This window comes from Microchirus variegatus (genome assembly GCF_963457635.1).
Source record: "Microchirus variegatus genome assembly, chromosome: 10".
NCBI classification, from domain to species: Eukaryota; Metazoa; Chordata; class Actinopteri; order Pleuronectiformes; family Soleidae; genus Microchirus; species Microchirus variegatus.
In genome coordinates this window covers 28,587,952-28,602,294 of record NC_139811.1, presented here as the reverse complement: position 1 = coordinate 28,602,294, position 14,343 = coordinate 28,587,952, and the positions used below count along the sequence as shown (strand labels likewise).

The 14,343-nt window shown below is 39.0% G+C and overlaps 1 protein-coding gene across 2 annotated transcripts in view; it reads right to left on the bottom strand.

Annotated features, from left to right (window-relative positions):
- LOC310933314 (4-aminobutyrate aminotransferase, mitochondrial-like) overlaps positions 1–14,343 on the bottom strand; it is a gene marked incomplete at both ends in the record, with an annotated part of 96,627 nt that overhangs the window by 41,747 nt on the left and 40,537 nt on the right. The gene's annotated exons all lie outside the window — the stretch shown is intronic.

Genomic DNA, 14,343 nt, shown 5'->3' with positions numbered 1-14,343 from the left:
GATAGTCAACCTAGCAGAAGCACCGACCGGCCCACATTTCAAATTCATTTTCCCCATGCAGCGACACACCGGCTGAGGAAATGTCTCGAGTTATTGGTGACTCTATTTTACGGAATGTGATGTTTTTGACTCCAGCGACCACAGTCCGTTGTATTCCTGAGGCCGGAGCGAGTGACATTGAATCTTATTTGAAGCTGCTGGCTAAGGCTAATTTTAAGTGTTGTTTGATAAAATCGTTATTCACGTCGGCAGCAACGACATCTGACTTCCGCAGTCGGAGGTTACTAAAAAAACGTATAGTCGCATGTCCACCCTCCAACATCTCCAAAACACAGTTAGTACGGCTAACGGCTGACCTCATTGGTCTCCTCCTCCAAACTAACTACATGTCAGCTGGATCCTATACCAGCTAGACTCATTAAAGAGGCCCTACCACAAATTGGCAATATCTTACTAGATCAAATAAACACGTCTTTATGGAGTGTCTGCGTCCCAAAGGCCTTTAAAATAGCAGTATTGAAACCATTACTTATCGGCGCCGATATTCGGCATTTTGACGAAAATCGGCTTCTGCTTTTTTTTAATCCGACGGCCAATTATATTTATATTTAAATCTGGGTTATTTAAGCTCCTCTACAGCGGCTCCTCTCTGCCTGTAGAGTCACTACTGTGTCTCCAGCATTGTCCCGCCCACACCACCATCTGATTGGTTACACACAGAGCGGAGAGGAGAAAAAAGAGAAGCTGCTGAGAGCTGATATGTTTCGAAGGTAAGAGACTCTCCAGAAATTGTAATAAAAATCACAGTCCTCTGCAACTCAGCGCTACAAGTAACGTTACAGCAGCTCTGCTCGCTGGCAGTCCCTCCACACCTGCGTCCGCCAGAGAGACACCAAATTACAAGTGATGAAATCAAGTTTAATCCTCTCGGTTCATTTTGATAGTCTTGCTAGTTTTCCACGGGAGGACGGCGCTGAGTGCCGTGTGTGTGCGCCTGCAGTTAATAAACAGGACATGCGATGGGGAGACAGAGAGAGGGCAGAGAACCTGAACAGAGGACAACATGTGTCCCTCAGAAGTCTGTTTAACCTCTTCTTCACGACAAAAGCGTCATAAAACCATATCGTACTTTAACAAACACAGACATGCTGCATACCCACAGAAAGGTCAGAAACAGCTAAAAGCTCATATAAACCATTAAATAAAATTTAATTGGTTTCTAATAATTTGGTACCTAAGAAATCTCAAATGGCACAGATGGTGCCAAGCTGTGCCAAAAGTGAGAACGCCCAGACATCTCTTTAATAAAACCTCTGTAATTTCACTCTGCTTCATTTCAGCAGCATCAGACTTTGCACAGCTCATGTCCACATGTTGTTACATGACCTCCATGTGTTTTAAGCTCCTACTGCATATTTAAAGGTGATATTTGCTTTAAAATGCAATATTGTTTTAGGCGAGAGAAAAAAATCCTTCAGTTTTGCTGTGTTCCATGTACATTTACTCTGAGACAGTGGCATCTACAGTGAAACTCACAAGTGTAATCTTTATTTTGATACCAAGATAATCCACATAGAGCTTGTAACTGCAGAGGTTTACTCTATTTAGTTTGGGCATGTCATTTTCGAGCAGGGACTCCAAAAAGAGGGTCAGGGGAGAAGAGGTTAAGAGACATGTTTCAGTTTTTTCTCTCATAACATAGCATCATAAAGCTTCCATGAACTGCATGGTGTTCAGGGATGAACAGTCTCTCCTATTGCTATTATACTATTTTTTTCAGCTACACTAACATTAATCGTTAGTAATGTAACAGCTTAGTTTTGAATGACAGGGTCCCTGCTATCACATGTTGTTAAAATTGTTAATATTTACATAAAATCAATTATAGGCTTCAGAAATGCTGCAATAAATTTAGCATGATGAGTTGAGCATATGTCAGTATGTGACCCCACTTTTAAATCTTTCTTTTTTCAAAACCCTATTGCAGATGGATAGACTTAAAAGTGCAGTATGGAAATATTATATTATTATACATTTCTGTGCAAATTTTATTTAACTTTATAAAACTTCAGGAAGCTATTTATTTAATGTATTAATTAATTAATTGATGAATGAATTAATTCATTTAATTATTTAAAATGTTTTACTAAGAGTAAGAAACAATATTCTTGCGGCTTCTGAAAAAGGACTGGCTTCTATACTGGTCCTGTTGGATCTCAGTGCAGCATTTGATACGATAGATCATGAGATCCTGCTACATAGACTAGAACAAGATGGTGGGATTAAAGGATCGGCACTTGTCTGGTTTAAGTCCTATTTGTCGGACGGATTTCAATTTGTTAGTGTAAATGAGGAATCCTCCATACTCACTAAAGTTAACTATGGAGTTCCTCAGGGTTCTGTGTCGGCCCAATTCTTTTTACCCTGTACATGCTGCCACTAGGCAACATTATCAAGAAATGTGACATAAATTTCCATTGCTATGCAGATGACATCCAGCTATACGTATCTGTACGGCCTGATGACCCAAACCCTTCAGTTAAACTCCAGGATTGTCTGAAATTCATCCAGGCAAGGATGACCCAGAATTTTCTAATGCTTAACACAGAAAAAACTGAATTCATGGTCCTAGCTCCAAGACAACCAAGTCACATGCAGTACAGTAAGGAACCTGGGGGTTCTATTTGACCAGGATGTATCACTAGGTGAACACATTAATCAACAGCCTTCTACCACCTTCACAAAATTAAGAAAATTAGAAATATTATATCGAAATCACAGGTTACAAGCCTAAGAATAATCTTATGGTAGTAGATAATGAGCTTGACATGGCTAATGAGCTAAATAACTTCTACTGTAGATTTGACACACATGATTTTAAAAAAGAACAGTGTTTGCCGGATGAGCTGGCACAGCCTTTTCAGAGGCTGTTCCAGCTGTCCTTAGACACTGGTGTGGTCCCCAATGTAAATATTCAAATAATAATAGAGTGATTTTGTTCAAAAGTAGAACAAAAGTGTTTCTTTGGGGAGGAGTGTGGGGGTATGTAGTATAAGATTATTGTCACATTATATGAGTGACGTTTTTGGTTTCCGGTTCAGCATCAAGCTGTGTCCGGCACAGGGGGCCTCGTGAGAACCAAATCATCGGATAATTAAGTTTTCGGGGGGATGAAATAAGCCGCCTCGTTTGGTGTCAAGACCGAGAATCTGCCCTGTGTCCTGGGGGAAATGGGGTACGCCCAAATTCCATGTGCACATGGTGTAGAAATAACCACTCATAACCCACACAGGTCCCAGAAACAAAAGAAAATTAAAAGGAGTGAGGAGTCTCTGATGCTGTTGAAAAGCTAACGCATTGTTTTTTAAGTGTCTATATAGGATTTGGTCAGTTTAGAGTGAAGAATAATAGGATAATAAAATAACAATCTAAACTGTGACTCTATTCCAGAGAACGACTGCACAGACAAGCTTGATACACTGTTCTGTCTGCTCCTCTTGCAGAAAGATACTAAAATTCACAAAACAGCTACTGTTTTTATTACCTTATCTATCCACTCACTAATGTCTGTACACTCATGATGGTCTTATTAAGAAGTTGCCATGACAATTTGTTGTCAGAAGGGGGATCGAGTAGAGTGGTGGTCTGAGGCTCCATGGACAGCGAATGGCCAACCTGGAGACAAAATCTCTCCAGCATCCACCCTCCATTTGTGTAGAGATGGGAGGGCTGATGTGAGGTCTCAGATCGTCACCACTGAATCTTAACAAACTCAGTTCATCTTAACATCCAAACATTTCCTGAGTGGTGTAGATAAGGAGAAAAATTAAATAACAAAAGTATAGAAAAGTAGGCAAAGTGAAGAATGATTGCATAAACATTTGTCGAGGACATATACACATTGCAGACTAAAAAAAGAAAAAAGAAAAAGTTCATATTTTGCGACCACCATACTCGCACAGTTCCTCTCTCTGTCCACAGATCACTGCACTGAAACTGACCTGACCTCCACTCCTGCCCGCCATCGAGACACCAACCACCAGGACTCAAAGACCCTCCCACCGTTCAGACAGCTCCACCCAGAAGGGAGATTGAAGTGTCAGATTCCTCCTCCCCTGACTCCTCCTTTAACCCCTCATAGGCCCAACGTCTACATCATCACGAGAAATGGGCGTCACAGGGGACGGGCAACGACTACACACATGCTGAAGAAGAAATGGTGTGTAAGGCCAGACAGGAGGAGAGGGTGAGACTGTGATAACACTTCAAAGCCTCTACAACAAATCCACTGTGTCATATGATGGTGATGATGATGATGATGATGACAATGATGATGATAATAATTAAGGTGACCATGGTGCAGAACACACCTTGCCTATGGTCAAAGTGGCCATTCTTGAGCACTCAACACTGGTGTTCAGGCCTTGACTGCTGCTGACATCACTGCAGCTACTTAAACATCTGTCAAACTTTTGAGTGTGACCTCAAGTTTGGTGAGCAAATGATGATTTTCTGCTCTGATACTCTGCAAGAACTATGCAGACATGCTTACCACACCCAAGGTCAACTTCAATGGAAGAAGAAAGACTAAAATGAAAAGATGTAAAAGAACTTTACATGGTGCCAATAATGATGAACATTCTTTGACATGACAAGCTACAAACCAGTCAACAAGCTCGAGAAGGGGGCAGGAGGAAGGAGAGGTGACTCAGTGAACGTGTCTGACTGTGATACAACAGGAGGGAGGTAACACACACACACACACACACACACACACCACTGCAAAGAAGAAATGCTTGCTAATGCAGAAAATAATACAGATTCACACAATCTTATTGCACAATCCAGTATGTGCATTACTCAGAAAATACACCCCCATGCACACATACATGATCAGCGTACATGCTGAGTACATTTTGTCTACATACATTTCTTGTAGACAGTAGAATTAAAGCAGAATTTACTGAAACCCCAAACTGAGTGGACATTATGTGCACTACAAAGGTTCCTCTGGTCAAAAAGATCAATGAATGAGTAACTGTAACTCAAAGGCGAAGACTTTTAAACATGCTTTTCTGTTTTGTCACATGTAGATTTGTTAGGGAACGACCTTGATGGTCAGACTAGGAATGTCTTTCTGTTTCCACACCTGATGGTGGCGTTGTCAGAAAATGCATGCATTCTAAGCTTAACACACACACGCATGTTCATGTCAGTGCCACACAGTTGTAACATGCAAGTGAATGGAAGTTTCAGTTTCCACTGTTTCTGTTAACATTTTGATAGAAGCACAATCTGATGTTTCTCTGTAATAGACTGATTTTATGTCAATTGATGAGTTGCACTGCACTGAACTTGTGTCTGTCTGTCCTGATGAAGCCAACAGTTGGTTTAAAAATAATAATAATGATACATACACACATGTTCTGGTCAGCACATAGATGACATGGGTGTGCATTGGCTATATCACTTATTTCTGCACAGTTTGAACTTTATGATGTCATCAGTGCCTCACTAGATAAACAAAAACAAAACAAAAAAAACATTGTGATGATGCATAGGTCTTTTTGTTGAAAGACACATGCAAGCTTGCAAGTGACAGAGAACACATCATTAATCTGGTCTGATTTCTCCAACAGGTGTGCACTCCCAGACTGGACCTCTGTTAAATGCTGATGCATTTTTGTTTGTTGATGTTTCTGTTTTGTTACTAACACAGTCTGTGGTTATGTTGTATCTATGCTGTTTGTTCTTAATCATGCGGTTCTGTCCTCAGGTTCTGCTCCTGTCCACTACTCAGTTCTAGACACTGAGCTTGTGGCTCTTTATGAAGCCTTTAGATTAGCAGCTGGTTAGTTAAACAGTGTACAAATCTACACTGATTCATGTTATGGTTGTTACAACTCGAACTGTTAAATTACTAAGTGATTGTTGTCATAAATCTTAACATAAGTTACTGCAGAACTGATAATAGTTCATGTTCAGTGGGGAAGGAGATGACAATATTTAGTTCTGGTCCAAATAATCAGTTAAAATTCATCCCATGTTTTGGTATTTATATGCTATGATGAGCATGGCATTAAAGTAACTGGGTTTGTTTGATTATTTTGATATAAGTCGGTGCAGTTAAATTTTTTAGACAAAAGAGTTTATGTTTCCAAAATTGTACTCCATCGACTGCACAGGATTAGGTTGGTTTTTCATTTCCTTTTGAAAAGTTTTCAAAAGAAGAGATTTTGTTCGATTGTTGCAAAATTATAAAAAAACTTTTGAGTGTGCAAAATCTCTTGACTAAAAAGAGTTAAAAAAATAAGTAAATAGTAAAATGTATATTTTATACATTTTAATATTTATTTTACATTTTGTAAAAAATGCACAATTCAACAATTCAGTTATTGAACATATAAGGAAGTCAGTAAGTAGAAAAGTGGGTTTAATCATTTTCTTTGCCAAGTTAAAACTCAAAGTCCCTTGTGATGAAGATGATTTTTTTGTGTTGCTTTTAATAATAGGAATTTCATGTTTCTTTGAGGAGATTGTGAGAATAATATCTTATTGTCATAATCTGGTTACAAGTTTAAGAGTAAATACAAAATACCAATGGTAATTCTATTGACATGTCACTGATAAAAGGGTACATGTCATTGATTGTGTAGTTTACTTATTATATGTAAAGATATTTCCTTTTGGATATTTTCACATGGTAACATGAAAGCCTCTTAAGAGTTAATGAAAATGATTTGCATCCATTGAACCACATTGTCTCCAGCATGTCCAACTCCTATTCTTGTAGTCTTAAAATATCTTAAAGCGGAACTAGACCGGAAGTTCCTATTATCGCTGTTTTTTTGGTGTGTATCTGCGTCATTACCTTGTTTATGAAGCCCTGACGGTTCGAAACAAACAGTTCAGCCATTGCTGAGAACGTTGTGTTTTATTGTAATCTCGGGGCTCAACGAGATCACTGAAAGTCCCGTAATAGTTACGTAAGCAGCGGTTCTCCTGAACAACCGAAAACTGTCAGAAAAGAGGATTTCTATCGGCTAGTTCACAGCAACTAGGAGGGTTTTAGCCATAAAAACAAGTTAATATATGTAAGTAGACCTACATAACTAACATTTATGTGCAACAGGACCACTCTATGTGACCTTTAAACATTTTTCAAGCAATGTTCTCTCCAATTCATGTAATTAGTTGAGGACCACTGGAAGATGCAACCCCCCCAAGTTTCATCAGAAAGCCTTATTCCTGCTTCTTGTTTCCCACTTGTCTTTAATATATAAGGTGTTTTCAGTTTTTAGCAGAAAAGAAGGCATTATACAATTTAGAAATGGACTTAGTTTTAAGATAATGTCGTACCTGGAGTTATCTGAAATAGTCACTTTGTACTAGGCCATGTTTGTCCTGCAAAGACTGAAAACTCTGTATCTTACTGTTGTGTGTGGATGAGAGAAAGACAGGTTATAAGTCCTTTCCTTGCCCAAGTTTCTTTTAGCCGTTCTCTTGGGGATGAATTCTGAATCAAGATCACAGCATCTAAAAAGTCTAATTAATACAGATATATATTGATTTATTGTATGTAAGACATGATTTAACACAGTTGATCATTCATTACTCCTGTGATAAATCATTGGTTAAGAAGCAACTTAAATTATAGGTTACAATATGTGAAATTGTAATAACATTAAAATCCCTCCATGGAGATGTAAATATCCAAAAGCATTGTGATTTGGTACAAAACATGTGATCTGTTTAAAACAAGATAATGTTTGCATGTACTGAACAGTTCACATGTTCTGTCATAAGTGTCGTATTGTGTTGAGCTCTGGGGAACTACCTACAGCACAAATCGAGCACAGAGCATCACAGGAAGGCATTCCTAACTGTGGTCATTGGACTCAACAACTCCTCCCTCCATTAATGTTTGACATCTATGTTGGGATCTGTGCATATTATTTAAATTACCGGTACAATAACATATTTATGTGCCATCACTCAAATTACAACCATCTCTAGATTATTCAGTCATTACTGTATTTACATCTCTCTTGTATAAATTTTACATGTTGACATGTAACATAGGAATGTATACGTTTACTTATCTTTACGTTCAATCTCATTCTATTTCGTTTGTATTATTATTCCTATACATTGTATGTATATCCTTTCATGAATTTCCCCAGTGGGATCAATAAGTATTCTGATTCTAGATACAGATTACCTTATAGATAACCCTAACCCTAACCCTAGAATCATCAATAAGACTTGTCACCATGTTTTTCATAATGTCTCTCTTGTAAGTTTCAAAAATAATGTGTCTCGGAGAATGTAGACATATTATTAGAGTTGTGAACAGAAGCCTATCTACCTGTATGCAAAGTATATTTAGAATTAAAATATTCCAAATTCTGAATATATTTGTGCTGAAAGAAGATATAAAAAATTATCACAATACTTGTGAATTTTGAGAAAGTGAAAGCACTTAATCTCAGACCTTCCACGAAAAGAAGAACAGAAATAAGTAAATACGTTATTAATGATAACAAGAATAATGTATAATTGGACATTTCAGGTTTATTTTATTTTTACAAGAGCTAGTGTTCTAGAAGATATAAGAATTTAAATATCCTGATTTCTAATGTAATACAATGGTTAGTATTTGTTTGAAGTATTTGTTTGGGATGGAGTTGGTAGATAGTTCAAAAGATATGTCTAGAACTATTAAATGCACTCTGTGTCATGGTTAACAGATCGTTAACTGCTGTGTGTTTTAAGACATGACGTATTTATAGTTTGGCAGCGACATTCTCGGTGGTGATCAGCTCCACCCTCTGTGGACGCTGGCACAGTGAGCCGGCACAGAGCAGCGTTATCTCAGCAACAAAATGTAAAAAAAGATTTATGGTTTTAAATGGGTTGAACACTACTCTGTAAAATGTTTCATAAAGAAGATGACGACGTTGGATTCCATGCCGCCATGCATCGTATGTGCTAGTAACCTCTCCATGGCTGGTGACTCTCTACTGCACGGACAGTGCATGAGTTGAAGTGAATACGATTGCGCGAAATACATTTGCAGTAATGTGTTTATGTGTGATTAGTATGATTTTGTGTATGCATTTTCAATTCCCTGCACTACAGGTTTCATGCTGATTCATGATAATTGATGTTTTTATTTCTTCATTTATCTGAAATGTAATGTATGACGATCATTGTATTTCTACATCACCCACCACAGTGTGTAACATCTGACAGATAGAGAAGTTTTCTGTGGGTCTTTTTTCCTCAAAAACATCGAGGTTTGACCATTATAGATCAGAATAGTCAGCGCAGGTGTCTTTTTAACCCTTCTTCTGCATTCTGAGGAAGGTGTTTGGCTCCTGTGTCATGTGATCTGTGACCTCCACTGTGAGCGCCTGTGATGCTCTGGTGTCATAGGGGTTCTTCTTTCCATGAGGAGACAATTTTGTCTAAAATGTGTCCTTGTTGACCTGGAAGGCGGAATTCATGAGTCATATGGTTGATAAGAGGTGGCTAAAGAAGGGTGATGTTATGATTTCTTGATGTCTTGATTACAATGTTTAAGTTCTTTGTATCAGTCATGACTATGTTTATGATTGATTGTGTTTTTTTGTTAGAAGGGCATTTTTTCCATGCATGCCAGGTGAAGTCCCTGGGTTAAGGGTATTTGATACATGTATTTTAGTGATTTAATGGTTAGATGTAATTGATTGGGTTATTGAGGCTCTGTGCTTTCTAGTTAGTTTATTGATTGTATAAATCAATAAAAGGGGGCAGTGTAAGTGAAAAATATTATTCGGCCTTCTCTAAAGTTATCAGCTCCCATTCCTAAGCGCAAGCCTAAACAATTCAGGACAGCGCCTGCTGAAACTGTTGTTGTCACATTGACCTCGGTACAGCACTGTTGTCTACAGAATTCGTCTCTTCATGTTTTCGCTGAGCCTGACCGGAATGGGGCAGAGGACTGACGCTATTGCGCAGTCCTCCCCAAGGTCAGCTCCATGTATCAGCAGAAGAAGCACCTTTAAGTATCCTAACTCTGGGACTCACAGGCAGACTGACAGAAGATGCCCAACTGTTAACATACTTGTTTATGTTCGGCATTGTCTCAGTTCTCCTCAGATCTGAGCTGCTTCCAATAAAGCTTTTCAACTTAACTCATCTCTGACTCCAGGAAACTCCATCTTTGGTCGACTCACTTAATAATCAAATCTCCGCAACACCCAACATATGGAAAAAAATCATTAATAGTGCCAGTGCCCAAGAACAACAGACCTAAAGAATTTAATGACCTGCGTCCAGTGGCACTCACTTCTACAGTAATGAAATGCTTTGAAAAAAATATATTAAAACAGCTTCAGTCTGAGGTTTCACATCTTTTAGACCCTAGCCAATTTGCCTACCGTGCCAAGAGGGGGGTTGAAGATGCGCTCCTTACCCTGACCAGTAATGTTTATGAGCACCTTGAACATGCAAGGAGCCTGGTTAAGATTGTGTTTATTGATTTTAGTAGTGCCTTTAACACAATCCAACCTCATCTGATGGTGAGGAAATTATTACACCTTGGAGTAAATCCTAGACTAATTTTATGGATTCATGATTTCTTGACAGACCGTAGTCAGCAAGTAAGATTTAACTCTCACATTTCCTCCCCTACAAGCATTAACACTGGAGCACCGCAGGGATGTGTACTATCACCCATCCTCTACACATTATATACTAATGATTGCCAAGCATCCTCTTCTGCTCATAATTATTTTCAGTATGCTGATGATATAGCACTGGTTGGTTTTTCTCATCTCTTGAAGGCTTTGAAAGGGAGGTTCAAGGTTTCATCAAATGTGTACAGACAACTTTTTAATGGTCAATGTGAAGAAAACAAAAGAAATGTTCATAGATTTCAGTAAGAGGAAAAACTGTCTCTCGATCCAAAATGAATGGTGAACAGATAGAGCGGGTCTCATCTTATAAATATTTAGGAATTGAAATTGACAACAAGCTGTGTTTTAATGAGTTTGCACAGACCAAGTGCCGGAAACTGCAACAGAGGATGTTCTTTCTTAGGAAACTAAGAAGATTTAAATTAGATAGTGGCATTCTCCAATTATTCTACAAAGCTCTTCTGCAGAGTGTCTTGTCTTTTGGACTAATATGCACTTTTGGTAATATGCATGCACAGGATCAGAAGAGATTGCAGCGCATTATCAAAACAGTCAGTAGGGTCATTGGAGTTGATCAGGTATCTGCAGCCCAGCTGTATAATGAACTTGTTTTAGGAAAGGGAGCACATTTTAGATGATCCAACACATCCCCTGTTCCTCAAGTTTGTCAGAAGTAGTAGGTCAAATGGCAGAAACCTGCAAAGAGTAATCAAGTCCACTAGATACCACAAGTCATTTGTTCCTTTCTGTAATCAGACTGTACAACAACAGACCAAGAATATGCACTGCTGCACTTTCATTCACCCCTATGTTACTCAGGTACTACTATTTATTATTTGTTTTATTCTATTTATTCTGTATCTCTGTTGTGTATATAATGTGGTATGTTTACCGATTTGTCTGTCTGTCTGTCCTTTCATCTGGTTTGTGATATTTTGTGGGACGTGCAATTGACCACATGAATTTCCCCTGGGGGATAATAAAGTTTACCTTGACCTTGACCTTGTGACAAGACTCAGAAGCCAATCCATGCCGTTATAACTTCTAGGCTGGATAACTGTAATTCCTTAATGTCAGGATGTCCTAATACGTCCCCAAGAAGCCTTCAACTGGTCCAGAATGCAGCAGCATGCATATTGACTGGAACCAGAAGATGTGATCATATAACTCATGTCACGTACAAGGCCCAAAATAATCAAGCCCCTTCCTATAGCTGCAATTTTATCACCCTATATCAACCCAACAGATAGCTCCACTCCCTAAACTCGGGTCTACTGGTTATTCCTAAAATGAATAAAAGTAGAACAGGTGGTAGACCATTCAGCTACCAGGCTCCTCTCCTGTGCAACTAACTTCCACTCTCAGTTAGAGAGTCTGATTCTGTCTCCACCTATAAGGTGAGACTGAAAACCCACCTCTTTAACATAGCCTATAGTCAAAGCTAGATCAGGTATGTCCTGATTAAAATAGTCTACCTTACCTTGCGGGGGGAATTTCTCATCATGCACTTAGAATGAGCACACAGACTTTGCACTCTCTTCACTTTTCTCACCCTGTCCTCGATTTCCCAAATTTCACCACTTACCATGTCCCCCCATGACATGCAGCCCATTAAACAACATATACCACACATCTAACTGATTTATAAGCCCTTACAGCTCTGCTGACACCAGCGAACGGGATGAGGCCAGGACGGAAACGAGGACTCTGTCATCCCCTCTGACCACAACAGCTTAACTACAGGCTGCGACAAGCCAGTGATCCAGATGGATCCTGGCACTAAAAAACGTTTACTCTTTATATTTTGGGGATTGTGTTCTGTATGTTTTGGGTAACATCCACTGCACGTCTGTCCGTCCAGGGAGTGGATCCCTCACCTGTGGTTCTCCCTAAAGTTTCAACGTCTCTCTTTTTCCCTGTTAAGGTTTTTTTTCCCCTGGTAGTTTTTCCTTACCCTGGCCGAGGTTCTAAGGGCAGAGGAGGTAACCAACCCTGTGATGCCCCGTGAGACAAACCACCATCCCGCCCAATATGCATAGTGCTGGCGAAGGTGGTATGGCGCATCCAAAGCATGTTGAGAGGTCCTCACATACCCTACACCAGAAGATATACACATGTGTGCCTAGCCATATAGCATGCATGTAGCCATCTGCTGTGTTTTCATTGCAGTTTGAACAGATATTTGATTGTGAGAACCCCATTCTGAACATCCTTTGTCCTGTGTAGTGTGTTCTGTGCAGGATTTGTATTGTATTAGTTATAGGCCTGGATTTTTTAAAATAATTTTTGAATGCATTAGATGATATTTGTAGGCAGAAATTTCCATCTGGGCTGATAGATAGGTCTGCCTCACATTTTGTGGTTGGTAAAGAAATTGTGCTGTCATTTTCTGTTAATAGTGTATGTATTTTAGACACCATTTTGGGAGATATAAGTTTTAAAAAACGTTTGATCATTGGAGGTTAATTATAGGTCTCTTATTTCTTTTCTTATTTATTTCCAGGGTTTTTAAGCTAATGCCTGCTGGCTTGTTTTTCCAGAAGAATTTAGTTGTGGCAGAGTCTAGCGATTTAAACCAACTTGGTGAAGGTTGGTTGCGGATCATTGAGAAGAAAAAGTCATCCTCTATTGATTTAAGTAGTGGAGTATAGTTTAACTCATTCACTGCCATTGACATCTATAGATGTCAATTTGCTCCCGAAACGTTCACTGCCATAGACGTCAATTGCGTTTTTCACCAGGGAGGGGCATAAGACACTGGTGGAGCTTGTCTCTCAATATCAAAGCTGTAAACTAAGTGTAATGAGGAATTGAACCTGTAGATGGTAGTACTGCTCTTTTTGGATGGGTGATCAGCATATATCATAAGAAGATGACCAGAGATGTGGACTGAGAAAATGGCAAAAGAGAAGAAGGAAAAGCTGAGGCAGCTCAGCCTCAAACAGCGCATGTGTAGTGGAAGTTGGGTGAAGAAGAGTGTCGCGAAAATGAGCGGTGACGAGGGAGATCAAAGCTATCATCTCCTTGCTAGGGCTTTGCAGATGATCTGTGTTTATGAGTGAGATTGGACGATAGCTGTATGGGAGTGAGGGGTCTTTCTCAGGTTTGAGGTGGAGACAGATATGTGCTGTGTTTATGTGTGGGGGAAGACTGCCACTTTCCTTAATTTCTATGACCATTTTATAGAATGTTGGTGCAGGTGTAGGCCAAAATTTTTTGAAGAATTCCACTGGGAATCCATCTGGTCCTGGGGCTTTCCTGTTTGGCATATGATGTAGGGCTTCATTCAATTCAGCTGTTGTGATATGGGACTCCATAGACTTGACCGTTTCATTATTACGTTTTGGTAGCTCTATGGAGTTTAAAAATGTGTTTATGTCTGTACTAGATGAGTTATTGTTTAATGAATGTAAGTATTTATAGAAATCTCTAAAAATGTTAGGTAGCTACTGGATTTATTGTCATGTTAAAAATTTTCCAAGCAAAATATCTCCGGTTGGACCTGTGTTTTTCTTTCTATTATTTTGTTTAATTCAAGTTATACTTGTCTTATATTGTTCAGAAGGTGCTCATCTTTGGATGTAGCATAAGCAGTCTCTAGTACTTTTATGTTATGTTCTAGTTCTGATTCCTGTAATTTGTCTTTCTTCTTTTTAAATGA